Raw genomic sequence first — 23759 nt, forward strand, 5'->3', positions numbered from 1 at the left:
GAATCGGAACTCGTTCAAGGGCGTCTAACTAAGGTTGTGAAGGATGCTTATGATAGTGAAAGAGAGGAAAGAGAGAGAGTGAGTGAGTGAGTGAGAGAGAGAGAGAGAGAGAGAGAGAGAGTGAGAGAGGGTGGAGAGAGATTGTTATATGGCTTTATAAATTTACTAGTTACTTTACTTAGTTAATTTACTTACATATTTATATAGATTGACAGAGAGATAGAGACAGAATTATATATCGATAGAGTAAATGAGAGAGAGAGAGAGAGAGAGAGAGAGAGAGAGAGAGAGAGAGAGAGAGAGAGAGGAGAGAGAGAGAGTGTGTGTGTGTGTGTGTACGAACGGTCGTTTTAACGAGAAGAGAAGAAGCAGAAATCTGTCTGAGAATCATTTTTGAATAAAAGTTTACATGGCTTGACAGAGAAGCGAAAACTTTACAAGTCCCGGAATAATGTGTTAGCGGATAGTGGGATCGAAAAATACTCTTTATGGGGTGTGTAGTTGGGAAGAAGGCGTTTTCTCCCGGGTATCCGGACGGCTTTGACTAACGCCATGGCGCGCAGTTTCTCTCATGGCGTCGTTGAAATAGTACCACCGCAGTTAGAAAAGTGCTCACGCCCCAGTCTGCGGACAAGTCCCAATGGCTGATTCCCGACTCCCAGACTGTGAGAAACTAACAGTACCGGGTGTCGCCCCTCACGGCACCTCTCCCGTAGACTCTGGCCCGTCCTTCCGTCCTCAAGACTCTTTTGTCCGCCTGCGAGGGGGTGCCTGGAGAAGCCAGCCTCTTATACGAAAACTCGCTTTTATGGTTAAAGCTTGATGTGACGCGGACGCATTGCCCATCCGCGGGTATGTTACCTGTCGGCGCCTGGCATCAATTTTTTCAAAACAGCGTTGTCGCGAGCACGTGATTCGTCACGGGGTCTCAGGTGCGATGAACTATATACGACCGTCGGTCGGCCCGAGTCACTCAAATGGCCAGGGCGGTTGTCGGCCCACACAGTAAGGTATTCGAACAGTTTGTGAAATGTTGACATTTGTGAGAACACTGTGTGTAAGAACACACCTTCACGAGGGGTATGTTACATGCCTACGAGCACAAGGATTTTGTGAACGAACTCAGTCAGTACGTGCGCCCGGCCGTTGTACCGAACTTCGGTCCCGGCAACCCGGTTCGTCGGCTCGTCCGGCGGGCTCGAGGACGGCGTTCTTTGGCGTACATATACATACGACACACCTCGAGAGCAGGCGTCTGTTTTGCTCGCCGGCAACTCGTGAGCGCAAGCCGACAGTTCGCTCCCACGGTAGTTCTATAGTTGATCCTGCCAGTAGTCATATACTTGTCTCAAAGGTTAATCCATGCAAGTCTCAGTCAAGCCATAAATGTCTTAGTACAGACTATATTAAAGCGAAACCGCAAAGGCTCAATAAGCCAACTTTTGATTTACTAGTTACAAGTCTCATAGTAGCGGGACCTCGCACCGTAAACGCGCTCCCTCGATTCATCGGCTCGCCTGGCGTTCCCGAGTTCGGAGTTCTACGGATGAACATACATACCAGGACAAACGTTGAGAGCAAGCTTGTCTTCGCTTTTCTGAAAGCTTAAGCCATGAAGTCTCGCAGAGACAAAGTAAAGTGAAACTGCAAAGGCAATGGTAGAGGGAGCCTGTGAATCGGCTAAACATCCATGGAAGGCATTAAGCAAGCACGAAAATTAACTGGTTCGTCTGGGGCGGTACTCTGTCAAATATAACAAGGTGCACTAAGGTCAGCTGAGCGAGGACAGAAACCTCGCGTAGAACAAAAGGGCAAAAGCTTGTAGATCCCTATGCTCAGTGCACGTAGGGACTGCGAAAGCAAGGCCCGTCGATCCTTTTGGCTCAAAGTTTTCAGTAAGAGTCAGAAAAGTTGTCACAGCGATAGGCTGGCTTGTGGCGGCCAAGTGTTCATATTGACGTCGCTTGTCGATCCTTCGATATCGGCTCTTGCTATCATTGCGAAGGAGAATCACAAGCGTCGGATTGTTCATCTGCCAAAAGAGAATGTGAGCTGGGTTTATTAGACCGTCGAGATTCTTATGATGTCATTGCTGTAGTAATCCTGCTTAGTAGAAGAACGCAGGTACGGACAATTGGTTCATGCACTCGGAGAGGCCTGCGTGTTACCATCCGTGGGATTAGGCCTGAACGTCTCAAAGGCTGAGTTCCCGACTATGAGCAATGATAACCTGTGAGTCTCGTGAAAGGCTCAAAATCATGTAACTTTAATTGGCGGCTCGTCTAAGAGCCGTCGCAAGACCCAAGTGAACGCGCCTGCAGCGCTCCGTCGTAGCAAGGTTCGTCCCTTCGAGGAGTTCGAAGTCGAAACTCTATTTAAGACTTTATTACCGGGCGGGCCTACTTAAATAGATTATAGATTTCTACTGAAAGCGGAGGATTCTTGTCCGAAGAAACGGGAGTAAGGTGCCCGCACTCACTTCGTCGGGTATGTCTCGACGGAGAACAGTAATTAGCCGGACTTGGTTACTTCTCAATGTACACATGGCTTGGAGAGAAAGAAGGTACGACGTGGCAGTTTAATTTAGACCTATTTAGGGCTCGGAACTGGGCCGGCCGAGAAGGCCTGTCGTTGAAAACAGCTAAAGATGTTTACGTCGTAAGCCGGTAAGCTAGCGGGATACGGAAAGTTTCAGACGTTCGATACGTCGTAGAGATCGACATATGCACCACACACACATTTTCCCTCTTCTTCGATAATTTGTTCAATTTTTCTCGTTTATATCGAGTTATTGACACGATTGACGAACACTACGGTATGTCGTGGTAGATGACGCGTCACGTCAAGTAATCCAAGTACGAAATCTATATTATTATAAAACTCATGCCATGTACACCTTTATTCAAGACGGTTTTAGACAATTTAGATTGAATTAATATCGGTTTTCAACAACATTATCAACATATGTAAACTTTAAATAAAGATAAGAACCCGCAAGTGACTAACCCTATATTGTCTCAACGCTTGAAAAATTCCCAGGGTTAAAAAGTTCACAGTGATTTGATTTTCTATTTTTGTAACAAAATTGTGCTGTTGTTTTGTTTTAATTTTTGATCTGTAAGCTCGTGGGGCAAAGAAGTGAAATTATAAACGTTTTGAATCGTCCTTCACAACCTTTTAGAGTTAGACGCCCTTGAACGAGTTCCGATTCATCGCTTACACTATTTTTTATATTGTATGTGACACTCTGTACTGGTAAAATCAATCCAGATTTCACTAATTTATCATTGTTATCAAGAAGATTTTTAGACACTTTTCTGGAACAACACTTTTTATTACCCCCATGGGCAATTAAGCTAGTATATACATATTTACACAATTATGAATCGTTGTTTAATTTGGGAGGAGAAATATTTATGTCCTGAGAGTAATCTTCAATATAACAGTGTAATAAGATAAACCTCTTATCTTTTATTGTTTGTTAGTAAGCAACTTCTATTTATCTCAAGTTAATTTTTTGCAGATATTTTCTATTTTTTTGAAGATTTTTAACTATGTGGTTTTTTTATTAAAAGGTATGACGAGACTATGATTTGAAGTACAATGAAACACCGCAATGCAGGCTGCAAATAAAATTGGGGGCGGTGAATATACTAAAGGGCGACACGACAATCTATTTCTACGCTGGGTTGATAGCCATGTTCGAAGTTTATTGTACTTATAGAAGCAATACACATACGTGAAATTACCATTCTGTTATTTTATAAGACTTTCTCGATATACGTTTATGTAACAGAAAATCATAGTTAACATGCTGTATGTTTTTATTGCGATTTATTATAAAACAAAAAGGGCATGATTACATTTCGATATCCCTGGTAATTAAATATCTTTTCTTGTATAAAACTAATGGCCTTGAAAAATAAATTCTGACAGTTTCCACAATTTCGCCTAGAGATTGAACATTATTACGACCAATTATTCAACTGACTTTATATAATATCTCAATTATTTATTTAAAAAAAGGGGGAAATGAACCGTAAAGAATGAACGCAAAAGTTGCTCACAGTTACCAAGCAATAAGCTTTCTAATTACAATTTACCTTGAAAAAAGATATTACATATACGCTTTGTGTATGTGTATGTTTAACATTTTTCTCTTGCTCACTCTCTCTCTCTCTCTCTCTCTCTCTCTCGTTCTGTCTCTCTCTCTTTCTTTCGTTCTGTCGTTCTCTCGCTCTCATTTATCTTCGCCTACTCACTCTTTCTCCGCCTACTCTCTCTCTCTCTTCTCTCTCTCTCTCTCTCTCTCTCTCTTTCTCCGCCTATTTTCTCTCTCTCTCTCTCTCTCTCGTCCTGTCTCTCTTTTTTATCTCCACCTACTTTTTCCCCCTCTCTCTCTCACTCTCTCTCTCTCTCNAACATTAAGTTTCCTGGCTCTCTCTCCCTCTCTCTCTCACTCGTTCTGTCTCTCTCCTTTATCTCCGCCTCTTTCTCTCTCTCTCTCTCTCTCTCTCTCTCTCTCTCTCTCTCTCTCTTTAGATTGATCTTCCACCTGAGGTAAAATTACAAATTATAAAATCTATGTTGTTCCCAATCTTTGATTATGCTTCCTTATGCTATTCTAACATAAGTTAAAAAAAATTATAAAAACTACAAAAAGCACAAAATGCTTGTATAAGATATGTTTATAATATCGAATACTTTGATCATGTCACACCATATTATGCGAAAGCAAAAATTTTAAAAATTAAAGAAAGAAGAGCACTAATACTCTCGATGTTCTTAATAAAATTATTAAAAAGACAAAAACCATCATATCTGATAAATAACTTTAAATTGTATAAGCCTACCCATGACAAGAATACTAGATATGATAAAAATAAATGTATATTGCCTAAAATCAGAACTGCTATCTACAATGCATCTTTTTTAGTAAAAGCAATCAATAATTATAAGAAAAACAACCTGTACAATTTATTACTTTTACCATATGTAAATGCAAAATCTATATTAAAAGAAGAGTTCCTGACAAAATACAATAATAGACAAAAATGTAATTACAATATCCTCATGTTATATATATGTGTTATACTATACTACTATAGTATTGTGTTACTATACTACTATAGTACTGAATTATGTACTATTGTGTTAAGATTATTTATTACTAAATTTGCTATTTATTAATTATTATAACTATTATTTATTTATTTGTTATTTAATACTAGTGTACATTAAATTATCATTGTTATATTTAAGCCATAATTAGAAAGATACCTTTTAAAAATGAAAATTATAATTAAGAAATTACGATAAATTGATATAATTATCTGTTAGAGCTGAATAAAATAAAATATTAACATTAAGTTTCCTGGCTCTCTCTCCCTCTCTCTTTCTCACTCGTTCTGTCTCTCTCCCTCTCCCCCTATCACTCTCTCTCTTTCTCTCTCTCTCTTTTTTTCTCTCTCTCTCTCTCTTTTTCTTTCTCTCGTTCTGTCCCTTTCCTTTATCTCCGCCTACTCTCTCTCTTTCTATCTCTCTCTCTCTCTCTCTCTCTCTCTCTCTCTCTCTTTCTCTCCGCCTACTTTCTCTCCGCCTACTCTCTCTCTCTCTCTCTCTCTCTCTCTTTCTTTCTCTCTCTCTTTCTCTCTATCTCTCCCTCTCTCACTTACACTATCGATATATTAATAATTCTGTCTATATCTCTCTGTCAATCTATATAAATATTTATCGGCCTGAAGATGGCGAAATTTCGTATCTCAAAACCAAATACCTATAATAGGCAGGCCAGAAAGTTAGGAAACGATAGAACTAAAAAAAACATTTATTGTTTAAACAGGTTTACGGATGTGATTATGAACAGGACGAAAATAAAACAAATTTTAACAGGAGATAAATTTGGTGAGGTAGTGTTTCAGGTCACGAGCAACAATTTTACCCGCGTCATCAGCGAGACTTGACTAAGCAGCAATTATTACGAGCTTTTCCTTAGAAAAAAATTCAGTTTAATTGTTATTTGCCACTTCAAAAACTGGTTTTCCTTGTTGTCCCTAGGTTTGAAAAGTATATGTAATAAGTATATGTATATAAGTATATGTAATAATGAAAATTGTACGATTTTTTTATTCATTATATTCAATAGTATATTTCGCAGTAAGAATTGACGTGTGAGGGATGAATTTGATGAGATTTTATAGATTACTCTTAATAGAAAATAAATATAGATTGTTAATGATCTTTTTGGATAGGATTGAACAGCCAATGTCATGTTGGTTGTGGCGAAAGATCCGTTCAGAAAAACCAAAGCCTTTACGTTTCGAATAGAAACTTTCAAAAATCTTGACTCCCTCGGGGCGAAAGTACAGTTCTGTTTCAGGCGGCTGCCCCCGGCCCGAAACCGCCGGTTCTATCACGATGGCGATGAGATTGCGAGACAGGAGACTGGAATAAACGGAGAGTGGAATAGGGTGATTTGGTAGAAGGCAGTAGGAGGGAAATAGCAGACCGTTAGACGGATGACCTTTCTGCTGCTCGACTTTCTTCCTCGGTCCTACCCGAGTGTCTTTAACGCAAATACGTCAAACCTAATGAACGGGCCTTCCAGCTGAATCCTGGAGTGAAAGATACAATAAAAAGTACGACTGAACGCGCCATCTCCGGATTATTGTTTAAAAAAACGTACAGACAGATTATAAACTAGCAACTAGGAAAGAGAATGTGAACTCTAATCAAAAGGTCAGTGAATGTTCCGCTGTGTTGTTTAGCAGAAAAATCACGGACCTACAATCCAATAGACAAACCAACGTACATTATGTATATTTGTATTTGCAAAAATAGGAAGAGAGAGAGAATGAGCGGGCTTATTGTCAGATCGTTTTTAATAATTAAAAAATCTTACAAAAAAATTATACAGATCAAGAAGTTATGAGTTTATCAAAAAATTAATGTTTTATGCTTTTTGACATAACATATTTGATTCACACCCATAAAATGGCAGACAGACTATGGTACAAATAAAATTTAAATTTGTAGTCTACACATCCCGTTTTACATGAACTCATCAAAGCCCACTATAAAACAATTTTATTAATAACTGAGAACACATAATAATACAATATATTAGTAGGACAGTTATCCCTTCCAACCTTATCAGAAAATCCTCCAAGACGATTGAAGTGAAAGTGACCCTGAGACATTCTCATCGAGTGAAGATTGGAGAAGTTTCAGTGTGAAGGAGTGTTGGCACTGGGTAACTTCTACAAGAGACTTGTAAAAATCAAATAATTAAATAAAAAAGATTCATAGTCATAGTTTGATTCAAAACAACTGATAAAATGAAATTAATATTCAAAATTGGGCGTAGGTAATAAAAAAGGATAAACAAGCAAAAGCAACGGATCGGAACACGAAACAAATAGTTAACAAAACAATTACTCAGTCTTCTTGCTTAAGTTTTACAGTGAAATATTATAGGGCGTTTTTATTGTTTTTCAAAGAAAACAAAAGGCGCGATTCTTTGGGGGTAATAAATATTATCTTTATCTTCGAATTGTTAGCTAGTTTTATGACAGTTGCACTTTATAGACTTTTTTATATTTTTTGTATTATCGTGCCGTTATAAAACAGAAAATTTTTGGTTTAATTTGGCCGCAACGTTTAAGGCATTGGCAAGCCGACTCAACACTGATAGGGTACCGGGTTCGAATCTAAGTTCCCCGGTATTCGGATCCAACGTATGTACAAATTGACTTTACAATAAATAAATCAAATAAAACTCTTGGTCTCAGTGGTCTTGTATCAGCTGATATAATGTTCTTTGGTCGAAGAAAATCCTAGAACAACTGTTTCAGAATTTGCAGAGAATCTTTTATTTAGCAAATCGGCCGACGCTGACCATCTTAAGGCAATTGGAAAGTTGCAAAAGCTCAAAAGTTGGGTTCCTCATGCATTAAACTACCGCCGAAAAAAATCATTCTTCATTCATGAAACGAACCTTTTCTGGATAGAAGTGTTCCTTGTACGAAAAGTGGAGACTACGATAACAGCAGACGTTATGGACAGTTGTTCGACAGAGGAGAAGCATCACCACAATTTCCAAAGCTCAAACTCGTCAAAAAAGGTGTCTCTGGTGGGTTTCATTTGGGCTGATTTACTACAACTTTTTGAATCCTGACGGTCAATGCCGAAATGTATTGCTCTCAAATTGAAGCAACGCACCAGAAACTGGCATACTGAAGCCATCTTTAGTCAATCGGAAAAGGCCGATTCTGTTAAACGACAACGCTCGGCCTCACCCTATTCTTCAGACCTCTCGCCTACCCACTACCATTTTTTCAGACGCGTGGACAATGTTTTACATCATAAAATAATCATTCATCAAAAGTCGTTAGAAAATTCGTTTACAGAATTTGTTAATAATGTAGATTCAAAATTGAAGTTGCAATAACGTTGGGAGAAGTGTATTGAGAGTTATGTTGGGTATTTTATTTAAAAAAAAATATTGAAAATTATTTATTAATTGTTTTTATTTTATAATCATAAACTTGCATTATTTTCCGGAAAACCCAATAATATAAACATTAAATGTTATAAATAGTAGCTTCGTGTTCAATTGCTCCCGAAATTCCAACAATAATCAATATAGCTTGTTTTTACTGACAGTGGCCCTAAATAAGTCTTGTTAAATCGATACCGTTTCTACCCGAAACAATTCTAGAAATACAAATCCTTATATGTATTTCGTGTAATATTTTTATTTTGGTTGGAAAAAATTATCAAACATTAAAGGTTTAGTGGCTTTTGTAATGGTTGTCTGGTGTAAACATTCACAAATGTATTCCCTACGGCATGCAGAGTGCAGCGTTTATTTACACTTGACACACTGATCCTGTTCTCAATTGGAAGGAAAAACTCCATTACGCAATAAATTGAGCTTTATCGGTAACCGGTGAGAACGTTAGGTTCAGGCCGAAATGTTATGGCAGGAGAACAATGGATTGCGCAACGTATCCTTGTTAAGGTTGCTTGGAGAAAATAACAGATCGAGGCGAAGATCCCACGCGATAGTTGCACCAGGTCTTGTGTGATACTGCGTTTAAAATGGTTTTATCACAGGCGGAACAACGACGTCGGCGAATAACCGGAAGTAATATAACTATTGTTAGGGCCCGGAAGCGTTGAGACAAAACACCGGTGATACGTTGACTTGGTTTTCGATCCATTGTGACCTCACTTGTACAACTTTTATCGGAAGATAAATAATTCTAGGACTGGCAACTTGTAAATCGAGGCTTTTGAACTCCTGACACGAATCAAAACAGGAAGCGTCGGTCCATCGGAAACACAGTTTTTTATAACTGCAAAATTCAATACAAAATAAAATATACGATTTTTTCCCAGTCTACGTTTGTTTCTTCCAAAACCCTCAAGCACGTTGGTGATGTTAAAGACTAAAAATTTCACCAGGTTTATTTTCTTTTTGACTCCGACGGTTCATCTATTGTATCATCCGCTGTTAACTTCCACCTTACATCTGACCAACCAGGTCAAATCTTCTCTCCAACAGGAAATGTACTAGCCTGTCATTTTCATCGGCGACATTCAAATAAACCATTACCCTGTCCATTCCTGACAACAAATCTCACTTCTTTTCATTTCTTACTGATTTTATGTGTTCTTTCCCTTTTTATTATCATTGGTTTATTTATCCTTCAAACTATCAACCAATGTACTTATAGACTAATTAATATTCTTAAAAAAAGCAATTAATTGTTTATTCACTTACAAACCTACTTAAATAAATTCAATCAATATCCATCAATTTATCAGCCAGTTTTATATTTACATGAATCCAATCAGCCAATCAAGAATCAAAATATGAATAATTACTAGGTTTACAAATCTGACAACCTAATTGCAATTTTGAATCTTATTGTTTCTAGTATACAATATACGTATACGTTTTTCGAAATCATGTCGAAGGATTTGGATGTTTTCATTTAAATTGGCCTCTTATTTTTAATATAAAATTACAATATTGGATGCTCGTATCAATTACATCGGGCAAATACATAAAAAAATAGATGTAGTTTATAAAATTATTCCGTAAATCAATCGATCAATCCGGTATACTTTTACTTTTCGATCAGTACTAACCTATTAGTCCACAGTCATGTCTATCGGGTTATGGGTCACTTCAGTCAACCAGTAACCAATGTATTTCTTGATTATCTACCTCTGTATTTCTCTCTCTCACTTTCACTCTCTCCGTCTCTCCTCTCTCTCAATATATCTATCTTTCTATCTATTTATCTATGGCTTTTTGATATTTCTTTTGCTCTCTTCATATCTTTCTAATCTATGTACACTTATCGTCTATTTGTCACTCTATTACGTTTCCTCATACTTCTTAATTTTGTTCTATCTCCTTCACCTTTTTCCTTCATTTTCTCTTATTAGCACTCTGTGACTCTCTCACTATCTCTCACTATCTCTCACTCCCATTCACTTACTCTCACTCTCTCTCTATTACTTCTAAATTTTCTTCTATTTCCTTTTCTATCACTCTCTTTCCTGGCTTTTTCACTCTCTCAAACTCTCTTTCCCTTTCTCTATTTATCTATCCATTGCATTTCACTCTTTCATTCCTGCTATCTCTGTATTTATTTATGTCCTATTCCTTCACCAGTTCGTTTTTTTTTCTTCGAAACATCTAACTTTTTACTCTTTTCCTATCACGCTCCTCTCTCACTCTCTCTCTCTCTCACTCTCTCTCTCTCTCTCTCTCTCTCTCTCTCTCTCACTATGTTACTTCTAAATTGACTTCTATTTCCTTTTCTATCACTCTCTTTCTTGGCTTTTTGCACTCTCTCAAACTCTCTTTCTCTTTCTCTATCCTATCTAAACCTTTGCACTTAACTCTCTCACTCCTGCTATCTCTGTATTTATTTATTTCCTATTCCTTCATCCGTTTCGTTTATTTTTTTTCTTCGAAACATATCTTCCTTTTTACTCTTTCTCTCTCTCTCTCACTCTATCTATCTATCTATCTATATCTATCTATCTCTATCTATCTATATCTATCTATATCTAACCATCTATCTATCTATCTATCTATCTCCCTTAATTAATTGAAAAAATTATAAGTAAGTGCAAGATGTTTACATATTATGTTTATGTATTTGTTTACATAATCCCAGAGCAAGAAAATTAACCTTTTCTACAATTGATCATTGAGTACTGCGAAAAAATTGTTTATCATAAATGCATGCATGTTGAGTCATATAAATATTGGTTATTGTTCGTACATTTCAGTTTTTTTATATGTATGATCATTTTTTTAATATCTAAGGCAATTTCATTATTCAATTATATCTGAATAATCATCGTGCGTTATGCATGTTTAGCCTTATGAATTTTATTTCGTTTTAATTTATTTAATTAAGCTTTATTTTGTCTGATTCGAATGGGACAGGTTCTAAAGGTTAATGTTTTGTTACATTGTAATATTAAAAGAAAGTAGCACACCCACGGTATAAAATCATGAATATAAAATTTATTAAAAAGTAATTTGCATGTTTAAGGTGAAGGCAATGGTAGAGGAAGTCTCAAGGTTATGGAAACACGGTTTTTAAACTTAGAAAGATAATGCACTAGTCTTTTTAGTCTCCTTTGATTTTGGTTTCTACGGAGCTAGGGCCGGTACCGTCTTGTGCCTGGGGATCGTGATTCGTGAACGGACCGTTGAAATTACCGGGACCAATCGGATTCCCACAGGGACGGACATGATTAGGCGGAGATATGCCTTCTTTACCGGCCTTGTTTCTGTCGTTTTGTCCTGGATTTGTCCCTTTATGTTATCCAACATTTACTAATGTCGCAAATGTATGGAGACTAGGTGGAGTGATAAAGAAAAAAAATCAGATGAAAGAGTTCAACAATTGGCTGAAAGAATAAAAACAAACAAAAAAAAAACGAAAAAATAGTGGGAGAAGAAAAAGAGGCAAGGATAGACACATAATAGAGGACAGTGAAAGAACCAAAGATAATGAAGTATTGTTGAACTAGAAATTGCTAGAGGCCTTGATGGAATGCTAAATGGAAAATTCAGACTACTGAAATCAAATAAAAATAGAGTAGAAGGAATAAATGGATTAGGGGGAAAAAATTACAATGGAGACGACAGAAGAAAACAAAACGACGTTAAATTGAGAAATTCAATAAATTGTTTAGTGACGCGTGAAAAATGTAAAAGATTAATAGTTTAAAAATACAGTACTTTATAAACTTTGTCTTCAACATGAAATTGAGTTCTGAAGGTTAACTGGAAGACTAAAAATGCTAAGAATGTGACGATTAAAGCTAAGATCATATGGAGAAAAATTGTCAGCTATTTGTTCAAGTGATACACAAACATTATATACATTTAGATAGTGAATAACTGTTATCATAACAAAATGAACATAAAGAAGATGGTAATAGAAAACAAATTAATAAAATATTAAGATTAAAAAGATAAATGGAACAACTGTGAGAAATGAGTGATTAATGGATGCTTCCAAAGATTTAGACACACGTGGATAAATAGGTGGATAAATACTGACGATACTTGAATAAATAGATAGATTGATAGTCAGTACATGCTTAAGAAAGCATTTTTTTAATTAGGCATACTAGTATGCCCTTTTCTACTAGTAGATGATCGGTAACTATTCTCTTAGAAAAAATTACAAATTTTTCTCTAGTTAGAAAATAATAGTGTGGTATTAGGGTTGTCTTTGTATAATAATTGGCGCCACCATTTGTGTCGTTCTTTAATATTGTAGGGGTAATTATTCCCCACCTGCTTCTTAAAAGTAATTGCTGCCGTACAAAAAATATCGTGTCATGACCGTTCATCAATGATTCAGGGTTCAATTATTACAAGAAATCTACAGTAACAGGCAAAATTTCCTGTATAATTTATATTGCATGGTTATTATAGAATATATTATTATTTATTAGAAAATTTCTCTGGATATGAACACGTGGTTTTCCTTCAGTGATAAATATCATACAGACAATATAGTAAATTTCGTGTTTTTATTTGATTAAAATTGTGTTCGGACTGTTTTGTACTACCTTAATTATTTAACAGGATAATTAATTATAAAGGTTCACAAACTTAAATAAGACATTGCAGGTAGAATAATGTTGTAAGTTGTGTGCGTGTTTTTCCCACGTTTCGCCTGTTTTCCCTCCTCGGCGTTTGTTTATCTCGGAATAATTCTCCTGCCTTTTATGCCGACCTGCATGATAATACAAGCCACAAAAAGGTGTTGAGAATTCTTCAACATTTTGTCGTTTTTATCTGACTCAGAAAACTGTGATAAGAATTGAGAAAATATTGGGTTGTCCGGAAAATAATGCAGGATTTTAAGTTTTCATTAAAAAAAATCTATATAAAATATTCTGTTTACGTTTACAGGATTACTCATTTGTATGAATGTCAACACTTATTAATCCTCTTCCAAATGATATTGTTTGTTTACCTCTGTAGCATTCCGCTACTTGGAAATAATTCAGTCATCCTTATAATGTCAAAGCGAGAATTTCGTACGATTTTCTTTTACGAGTTTAAACTCGGCCGAAGCGGAGCCCAAACGGCTAGAAACATTAACCAAGTCTGGGGCGAGGGTTGTGTTAATGAGTGCACTGTGCAAAGGTGGTTTAAAAAATTTCGGGAGGGAGATTTCAGCCTTGAAGATGAAGAAGGTCGTGGAAGGCCTTCCTCTCTTAATGATGATGTTCTGCGATCAGTGGTGGAAGAAAACCCCAAAACAACTGTTCGAGAACTTGCAGAGCAACTCAAAGTCAGTAAAACGACCGTCGCTGACCACCTCAAGGCGATTGGAAAAGTGAAAAAACTCGAAAATTGTGTTCCACACTCATTAAACGATCGCCAAAAAATCAGCGCTTTGATGTTTGTGCATCACTTCTTTGTCGAAACAAAAATGACCCATTTCTGGCCAGAATTGTTACATGTGACGAAAAGTGGATTCTCTACGATAACACTAGACGTTCTGGACAGTGGCTCGACAAAGGAGAAGCTCCAATACATTTTCCAAAGCCCCCAACTCATCAAAAAAAGGTAATGGTTACGGTATGGTGGGCTTCATTTGGTTTAATACACTACAGCTTCTTAAATCCTGGCGAAACCATCAATGCTGAATCATACTGTAACCAAATTAATACCATGCATCAGAAATTGGCAGTAATGAAGCCCTCTTTGGTCAATCGGAAAGGGCCCATTTTGTTGCATGACAACGCTCGACCACATGTGTCACGTGTAACGTCACAAAAATTATTGGAGCTTGGCTATGAAACTTTGCCTCACCCACCCTACTCTCCGGACCTCTCGCCTACTGACTACCATTTTTTTAGACACCTGGACCACTACTTACAACACATAATATTCAAAAATCAAACGGAACTGGAAAATGCATTTATTGACTTTATCAATTCTAAAAATTCTGAATTCTACTCAGACGGATGATTAAAGAACATTGCTTTAAAGTAACTAGTTTCTTTTTTTTTGTTTAATACCAAAATCCTGCATTATTTTCCGGACAACCCAATATTATTAATCCCGACTCATTAAATAACGTTGTGTGTACCACAACTCTTCGCTGACTTTCGTAAATATATAATAAATATTTTTGAATGCTTTTTCATTTCAAAAGTAATTATTTGATTAACAAATAAAAATATGGCATGCAGATAAGTTAAAAGGAAAGTCATTTGATTGTTGATGAATATTGCTTTCGATAAAGACTCAAAACCTCTAAATTCTATATAAAACAAATTTTGTATGATTTCAAACTATTATTAAGTTATTAATAAGATCCTCCATAAAGACATGTTTAAATAAACAAACTGTTTTTTGACGAACAATATAAATAAAATATATCGTTACCGGTTAAAACTGAGGATTAAATATTTATCTAAAAACATTGCGATCAATTTAAACAATTTAATTTCCACGTTCTTCTGTCAAAATAACAACGTCCAAAGGCATGTAAATTAAAAAAAATAAGATAGTTGAATAATTGGACCGACATAAACGTACGTAAAAATATTATATTTTCATGTGACTGTTTCGAATCTTCGCGTATGGTGATATTTAACCAGCCCTTGTTGATTTATGTTTCATTTAGTAATCAAAACACAACGATGTACTAACAGAATGAATTGAAACAATCAACTCGTTTTTCTCGTGGAGTTGGTCCTAATTTTTTTCCAAGTTATGTCATCTACAATTTGATATTGGTTGTTTTACCATGTCTTATCATCCCGGTATCTCATCATTTTTTTGGTCAAACTTGATGCTCAACGTACCGCAGACATCAATAAGTTTTTTTAATATTATAAAATACCGACTGGAAAATATTAAGCGGAAAGCGTCATCCACCTAGTCAACTTAGAGAACAATTGACATTTTGAGTATGTTTTTATTTACTTATTTATTCATTTTTTTGGTAAACCTAGTTAGTCAAACAATCCTATATAATTTTTAAGTTTATATAAATAACAGTGCTTGCTTCTATCAAAATGTTATTCATAATTTAACTTAAATTATTTTAAACGTTTTTTTAATGTACGAAATGCCCTGGATATGTATGTTTTTCTTTTTTCATAACAATACACTAAATAAACACCGTCAACGAACTGAAAATGCAATAAGGAAAGAGAGAAATAAAAAAAATTCTTTATAGAAAATCTATGAAATTTATAGAAAAGTACAATAACGCTACAATGAAAAAATTTTCATAACAATCTATATATAATTATACATCCACACAAGCGTTATACTTCGCGTATGTATTATATATACTCGAAAGAGGAAAACTTGCGACATTTTCATTGTGACAGAAAAACTTCAAAGTTGGCAAGGTCTTGCGATAAGGGGCGTTTGTTTGCATGGCAAGATGGTGGGACAGTATGTCTGATAAATTTATCATTATGACTTGCCTGTCAGGAGCAGCGAGACGTCGTGATCACTGGAACGGTACGAAAGCACAACTGATGTCCTACGGCCGTTCGCCGCTTACCGCTGATCGTTTACCACCGTGGAGGGGGCCGTTTGATGAAGGACGCCGCGCTTCACGGCAAAACGACCAGGTGGCGACATCATACACCTGGGTGAAAAATAATATGAAGGATTAGAGGTTTTATTTGAGCTTGTTGGGCGAAGACTGAAAAGAAAACTGTCTGTTTTTTCCTGCTTGAACCAGAAGCTCGGCTTGAAAGAGCAGCATAGCCAAGAACTATCCTCAGGGTCTTAAGAAGGAAGGTCCACTCTTCCACAGTGCATTGTTGCATTTTTGTTATATCAAGTTACCCTTTTTTATTATTTACATTTCAAATTAAACTAATGTTAATTGCATAACAAAAAGTTTAAATTTTACAATTATTACAAAAATTATCTAGGGAGATTTAGCCATAAGCACAAAAAATGTCATATTTCGTCTTTCAAAAATTTTTACTAACTAAATTATTAAAAATATATACCAATTGTTACCAAAAGTGTAAAATAATATATACAACCTTATTCTTAAATATAACTCAAATTTAATAAATATAATCATGTCACCATGACATTGAAATTATTTTACGACAAAAGGCGTCTCGTTTCGGTATAAACATATGCATATTCATCCACAAAAAAGAGGCTGTTGTAATTGCAACTCGCAATTCAAATCGTTGTTATATTTTTAGAAATAAGCATTTCGTCATGCAAGAATTTCTCTGTTTCTGGTTGGTTCACATTGACAATTTCCCAAACGTGTTACAAACACGTTGGAACATCCGTCAATCAATAAATCAATCAAATATTTACTTACAACTAAATATACTGACCTGAAGACTAAGCAGAAAGGAATTTTGATTAACGAAAAACAGAAAAATTAGCCAGAGAAGGATCTGAAAGGATAGAACTTACAATCGCTACAAAAAATCAATCATAGGATCCTCTATTTCAGAATGGGTGACAAAAACAAAAAAAGTGATCGAAATCAAGAGGTGTTAAACACAGTAAACCCATAATTAGAAAAACCATCATGGAAATAAACAAAACAACCCTCACCAAAACTAGCATACACATTGCTACAGCTAAACTGGGTAAAACACAGGGGAACGATAGGATTATTACCGGTCACTGGCACCTGTGAAACACTTACACAACATGGGTAGATTCAACTATGACCCCACATTTAAATTATGCAATGGGGAGAACCTAGAGTACCAAGATGACCCGGGAAAAATCTTAAAATCACGATTGAACAAATTGAACTGGTCTAAGAAAAAGGAAAGTACAATACAATAAGGCAGAAAGTTTCAGTGCTTGGGGTATATTTCCTATTAAGATTGACAACTCTAATTTTTCGTTGACCCTTACATTTTGTTCCTGCATCGCCATTGAGTTGATCTTTTCTCGATAATTCAATATATATATATATATCATTTTAATTACAGGTTTATCTCTATCACAATCTTTTGGTATAAACAGTTATCCATGCATCAATCAATAAATGTAATTGCTACCTAATATGATCATCATTACTCAGTCCAACCGTTTTGTCTGAACTTATATAGCAATCAATTAATTTATCTCATATCTCTCTCTACCCACCCTCTCTCTCTCTCTCTCTCTCTCTCTCTCTCTCTCTCTCTCTCTTTCTTTCTTTCTTTCTCTCTATTATCAATTTATCTTTATATCTAGCTATATATCTATCTTTCTTCATTCTATCTATTTGCCTTTCTTTTTTCTACCTATCTGTCTTCCTTTCTTTTTTATTTCTCTCTATCTATCTAGATGCCAATTTTAATACATTTTACGTTAATAAGTGGAAAACATGATTACCGGAACTGTCAATTTATATAATATAGTATTGCCTAGATATTATTTGGTTGATTGATCCTCAATGCAAGCATTTTTGCTAAGCTATATGATTAATTCCCTAATGATTGTACGTTTTTACTTACGAGAAATCTGTTTTTATTGCTAATCTCTAATGTGAAATGAAAAAAGTTTTAACCTTTTTTCAAATACTTATGTATATTTATTTATTTTTTGTAGGAGGGTTCACATCAGCAGAGGTCATATCAACCGTCAGGGTGTCGGTGTTTTTGAAAAAAAGGCCATTTGTAAGTATGTCGGGTTCGAAAGCTGGATTCGAACCTGAGACCTTCACCTTACAGAAATGAGCGCCGTGTCAACGCCTAAACCGTTGCGGGCGACCGACGCCCAATACTTATGTATAAGTTCCGAAGCACAACTGGGAAGGAGGCAAAAGAGTACTTGGGAAAAAGGACAAGGGCATCATGGCAAGAAAGATGGACAAATAGCAATAAAGGTCGGATGACATCCAAATTTTTCCCAAGCGTTGAAAAAAGACAAAAAGCAAAATGGCTACACCCCGACTACTGGACCACCCAAATGCTATCAGGACATGGAAACTTCGCAAGCTATCTTCATAAATACAAGACAAGAGAAAGCCCTTTATGCTCCGTTTGCAGCACTGAAGAAGACGCCGAACATAAACTCTTCAGCTGTATTAAATTCAATGCAGAAAGAGAACGTTTGCGAAAGACCATCACCTCAGCAGAATGGCCGCCTAATNCAATGCAAGCATTTTTGCTGATTAATGATGATTAATTCCCTAATGATTGTACGTTTTTACTTACGAGAAATCTGTTTTTATTGCTAATCTCTAATATGAAATTGGTTTGTCCTAATGCGCATAGATGGTCAAGAATGTCTTCTTCCTCTGGCATGAGTTCGTGTAAAATTACTTACAAAATTACTAAACTTCAACTTTTCGCCCTCCTGAACTAAATGATCAAACTTTCAGTATTCATATATCATCAACAAAAATTTTAAACATAGTAAAAAAAATTTCTCCTTTACAAATGTCAGTTCAATCCGATATTAATTTATATTGGTTGCTCCTGGATTTCAGTAATGATCGCACATTCCTCTGATATATTGGGGATTATTTTCTATTCATTTGCTTAAATTAATTATTTCATTATGTGGCTCGTTGGTTGTCTTCCTTATCGTCCATTTACCGTCTAAAAACACCCTTTCTACTCTGGACCAGCTCATTTACATCTTTTTAATCGCATATTGCTGAAGCTTGTCGTGTTAAGCGGCATCTGCAAAATTGGCCTCTAATTTGTTCCATCTCTCTAACGGAATGATTGGAAGCGATTAACAATGCAGGGAAAGTTTGTATAATTAAATGTAATTATTAGCAAGAGCTTAAAATATGACATAAAAAATAGTATCATACATTAAAAAAACTAGGAAAATCTAACAATATTCATATTTAGTGGGAAAAATATAATATAATGTAAAAAGACACGCAAATGGCTGAAAAGTGATCGGAATATTGCTTGTGGATTTTTTGAAATTAAGTACAAGTATCGTTGTTTTCTGAATGAAAAGATTTGTCCGATGAAAAGAGGAACTTCGTGTATGAACGTTTCGTCCTGTTTCATTTAAATAATAAACATCGCGTGAATATGCTCATAAAATTTAAATAAATCACCTTTAAAAAAAAAATTTTACAATACTAAAAGCAATATTTCTACTCTTCTTGTTGACAAAAAGTGAACAAAATAAAAATACATGAATAGCAATCAATGGACAAAAATCAGAGGATTGGACCTAATTAACAATTCCAGGCGGTACTTTTTTTAACACAAGCTGCAGCTTCGTAGTTGTAAACGTGAAATATTCAAATTTATGACTTTATTATTTTAATATGTCAAATTTTGAACATTTGAACATTTCTGCAAAACAATGAGACATCTCCAGATTAAGCATTGAAATAAGATTTTATTATTTCAAAACATTCAATAATAAATTTAAATTTATCAGTAGAAATGATTGTCTATTCTGAAAACCTTGTTTTTTAGGTTTAGTACCTCATTTTAACCTTTTTTCAAATACTTATGTATATTTATTTACTTTTTGTAGGAGGGTTCGCAACAGGTCATATCAACCGTCAGGGTGCCGGTGTTTTTGAAAAAAAAAGCCCAGTTGTAAGTATGTCGGGTTCGATAGCAGGACCGCTGGATTCGAACCTAAGACCTTAACCTTACAGAGATGAACGCCGTGTCAACGCCTAAACCGTTGCGGGCCACCGACGCCCAATATGAGTTATCCTTTTAATGTCTTATCCTCTATCCTACAGGGTGCTTCCAGAACAGACATCAATACTTCAGAAGGATATTCTGCATGTCAAATGGAACTAAAAAGTCCCTACGGTTCATAGTTTAATTAACAATTGTATTCATTTTCGTGTTACTTCAACCTTTTACAACCTTTTCCCCTAAAGCTCCGTATCCCTTAAGATATTTATCCTTACAAATCATGTAAGATTCAATTATTTCTGTATTGTAACTTAAAGTGAAGAAACTACAAAATTAGTTAGAACATAAACTTGTACGAAATTCCAGGTTCATGACAAGGTTTAAGCAACAATCATATTTTTATAACACAATAATTTTTAGAAGCTCGTTGTTTTTTCTTATGTTCAATTCAGTACCAAAGAGTGTTGTTTACTTTAATGATCGGTTAATGACTATTTTTTAACCATCAGTAACAGATAAATCAAATTGGCAGCAATTAAACGTTAATTTTACATTTGTGATAACTGACTTTTGAGAAATTACGTACATGCTAAGCTCATTAGAAGGGGCAACTTTTCTGTAAGCGGAATATTTGCCAGTATTTATTGAGTCAATAAAATCTTACATAACTTTAAACATGAACTTAGGAAAATCTTAAAAGTTTACGTTCTAATTGATTTTGTGCTTTGTTGCTTAAGGTCACTTTAAAAAATTAATTAATCTTGTAACATTTTTAATGCTCCTTCTATTGATCTAATCAAATCTACAATAGGTTTAAGATTTTATGAGATTCGTGGGTTTTAGGGAAAAATGATTAAGTAACACGAAAAGTGAAATATGTGGAATACAGTTCAGAATCAGACTACAGAAAATAACGACTTTTTAGTCCCATTTGACACGTAGAATTACCATCAGAATTATAGACGTCTGTTCACGGGATACCCTGTATTCATTATATTCACTTATAAATTGTTTTCCCTATAGAAAAATTTATTTTTTATTGATTTCATTGCTTATCAATAGAAAGCCTGCTCAGATTTCAGATTTCACTTTTATCTGCTAACAAAAATTTTCTCCTTAGCCTTAAAACGTCTATTTCAATGTGTGGTGGTTAGTGACCGTTAATCGATAATTATTCAGAAATCGTGATATGCGGTCTGGAGTGATGGAGGTTTCAGAAAAACATCTTCTTTATCTTGCCAACGTTTCGATCTTTATTGAGATCATTTTCAGGGCCTGAGATTTACAAACATTGTTTACATTTAACAAATACATGTAGGATGTGGAAAAAAGTGAATTTATACAATGCAAAATATATTTTTTTATATTCAATCGAAGTATTTCTACTCACTCAAAGTGTTTGTCTTCTGTGTAATTGTGCCATTCACCTTCAAAATCCAATTCACCTTCCCCACCCCTTCAAAATCCAACATATATAAACACAAAACAGCAATATCTCACGGCACTCTCAACACAACACGACACGCAAGAATGGCACAATTACACAGAAGACAAACACTTGAGTGAGTAGAAATACTTTGATTAAATATAAAAAAATATATTTTGCATTATATAAATTCACTTTTTTCCACATCCTACATGTATTTGTTAAATTTAAACAATGTTTGTAAATTCCAGGCCCTGAAGATGATCTTAATAAAGAGCGAAACGTTGGCACGATAAAGAAAATGTTTTTCTGAAACCTACATCACACCAGAACGCATCTCACGATTTCTGAATAATTGTCTATTTCAATCCTATATCCATCGGTTTCTTGTGAGGTTAAATACAAATATATTCTTTATAGATTTTGCAGTCGAGAGAAGGGTGGTTAAAGTATAATTGTACTTTCGTAGAGAAACCTATTGGCAAGACAATAAAAATAAGATACATTGAACAAAATCAATTCAAACTAAAAAAAATCCTTTTTTTCTTGTTTACATCCTTTTCCACCATTCAACCTGACATCCTGTGGATGTACCGTATAAATCTTTTATGATAAGGTTCTTGTATTAAGGGGAGGTGTGAGTCCTATATTTTGAAGGTTTAAAAAACCACAAAGCAGTTTTTGTAAGACTTCTTGCAATTACGTACAAACACACCCCACTCTGTAATTATGCTTGAGACAGAGAGAACGCCACACAGGTCTTAACATTTAAAATAATTAATATTTATGAAAGGTATTGGTTGAGATAAAAAAGTCAAAAAGGAGGGAAAATTCGAGAAGTGATTTTGAGATGGGAAGTTAATGTCCGAGCGGATCCAAGTCACGATAGCTCAAGTGGTAGAATAGCGGCGTATTTAGCCGAAGATCATGGCTTCGAATCCCGCTCGTGACGCTGACTTTTTTATCTCAACCAATACCTTTCATAAATATTAATTAATTGAAAAATGTTAATTGGTCAATCGGACCACGAACTGTAATGGATTTAATTTCAAATAATCCTTAAGTAGAGGATGAATTTTCTTTCCTTGGGACCAATAAGTATCAAAAATTAAGATTTAAAATTTCATAAGAAAATGTCAGACGATAGTGTTTGTGAAAACACAAAAATGTTCTGATAAACTCAATGAAAAATTATTTCATTAAGCAAAGACGAGAATTTTTTATTAAACTCTTGTTTCATTGCGTATATCAGAGACTACATGAAATCAACTTTAAACTTTAATCTCAATCGTATCATAATCTCAACGTTTCTTTTGAAATGATAAAAGTTGTAGGTCAACTCACATTGGTAAATACTAAGTTTTCTAAGATTTACCTAACAAGCTCATCCTCTAATATTGAACTTTCTATTGTCAAATCTGTAAAGAAATTTTGCTATCAAATTAAGTTAATATTTTTGATAAAGTCCGACAAGAAACAATGAGTAATAAGTACTGGTCCATTAAACGGTCTGATTAGCAACTATTACAAGGAAGTTCTATTCAACCAGACGTTTTGAAACAAGGCACAAGTACTATTAACCCGGAACTTATTAGATTCATTGAACCGTTCATTTAACGATTCAGTAACAAACTAAAAGTTTAAGAACAATTAAGTTTGATTGTTATTCGCACAATCAAAACGCACTAAAAATTGAGAAATGTTGAAGATCAAGACTCACCGTTTTTTTTAATCAAACGTGTTGAATACAGTCGTATCCTTTGTAGACGGCCTACCGCAACATATTGCCTGGGAGGAAAAGCAGTACAACCCTAACCTCAATAAGCATTAGATTGCTGTTTTCAACGTAGATCCCGATTATGATCAATTCACTAACTTATTATTGAAAGGTCGGTGTTATACAACTGTGAACCGGGTTGAAATACCGTAGTGGCAATGTGTTGTAAACCTTTTTGCAAGGGTGCTTTACCCAGTGCCCCACTTTCGACCCGGACCGCCCTCCATTTCAAGGGCGCCGCACCCTTACCCACCCCAACCACTCTTTCATAATCAGATACACTTTTGCAATACGCAATGCCTATTTTTTCTTCTTTTTTTAAAATAAAGTAAAAGGTATTTTAAACACAAAAACATAATAACAACTATCCATTGAGTGGTCATGCTAGAGTTGCATCAAAAACTCAATTTATTATTT

At 35.2% G+C, this 23759-nt stretch overlaps 1 protein-coding gene across 2 annotated transcripts in view; it reads right to left on the minus strand.

Moving 5' to 3' along the window:
• The window catches only part of LOC106670118 (myosin heavy chain 95F), a 49156-nt gene extending 25644 nt beyond the window's left edge, over nucleotides 1–23512 (minus strand). Inside the window, exons 1-2 of one of the 2 annotated variants that reach the window (XM_014400176.2) lie at nucleotides 23286–23512; nucleotides 16012–16178 (exon numbers count right to left, since the gene is read on the minus strand). The gene's annotated coding sequence lies outside the window, so the exon portion shown is untranslated. The remainder of the gene's footprint in view (nucleotides 1–16011; nucleotides 16179–23285) is intronic. The other variant, XM_014400175.2, reaches the window with a different exon arrangement.
• Between the last annotated feature and the right edge of the window lie 247 nt (nucleotides 23513–23759).

The sequence above is a fragment of the Cimex lectularius genome, unplaced genomic scaffold (genome assembly GCF_000648675.2).
Source record: "Cimex lectularius strain Harlan isolate CLEC.00 unplaced genomic scaffold, Clec_2.1 scaffold40, whole genome shotgun sequence".
Classification (NCBI taxonomy): domain Eukaryota; kingdom Metazoa; phylum Arthropoda; class Insecta; order Hemiptera; family Cimicidae; genus Cimex; species Cimex lectularius.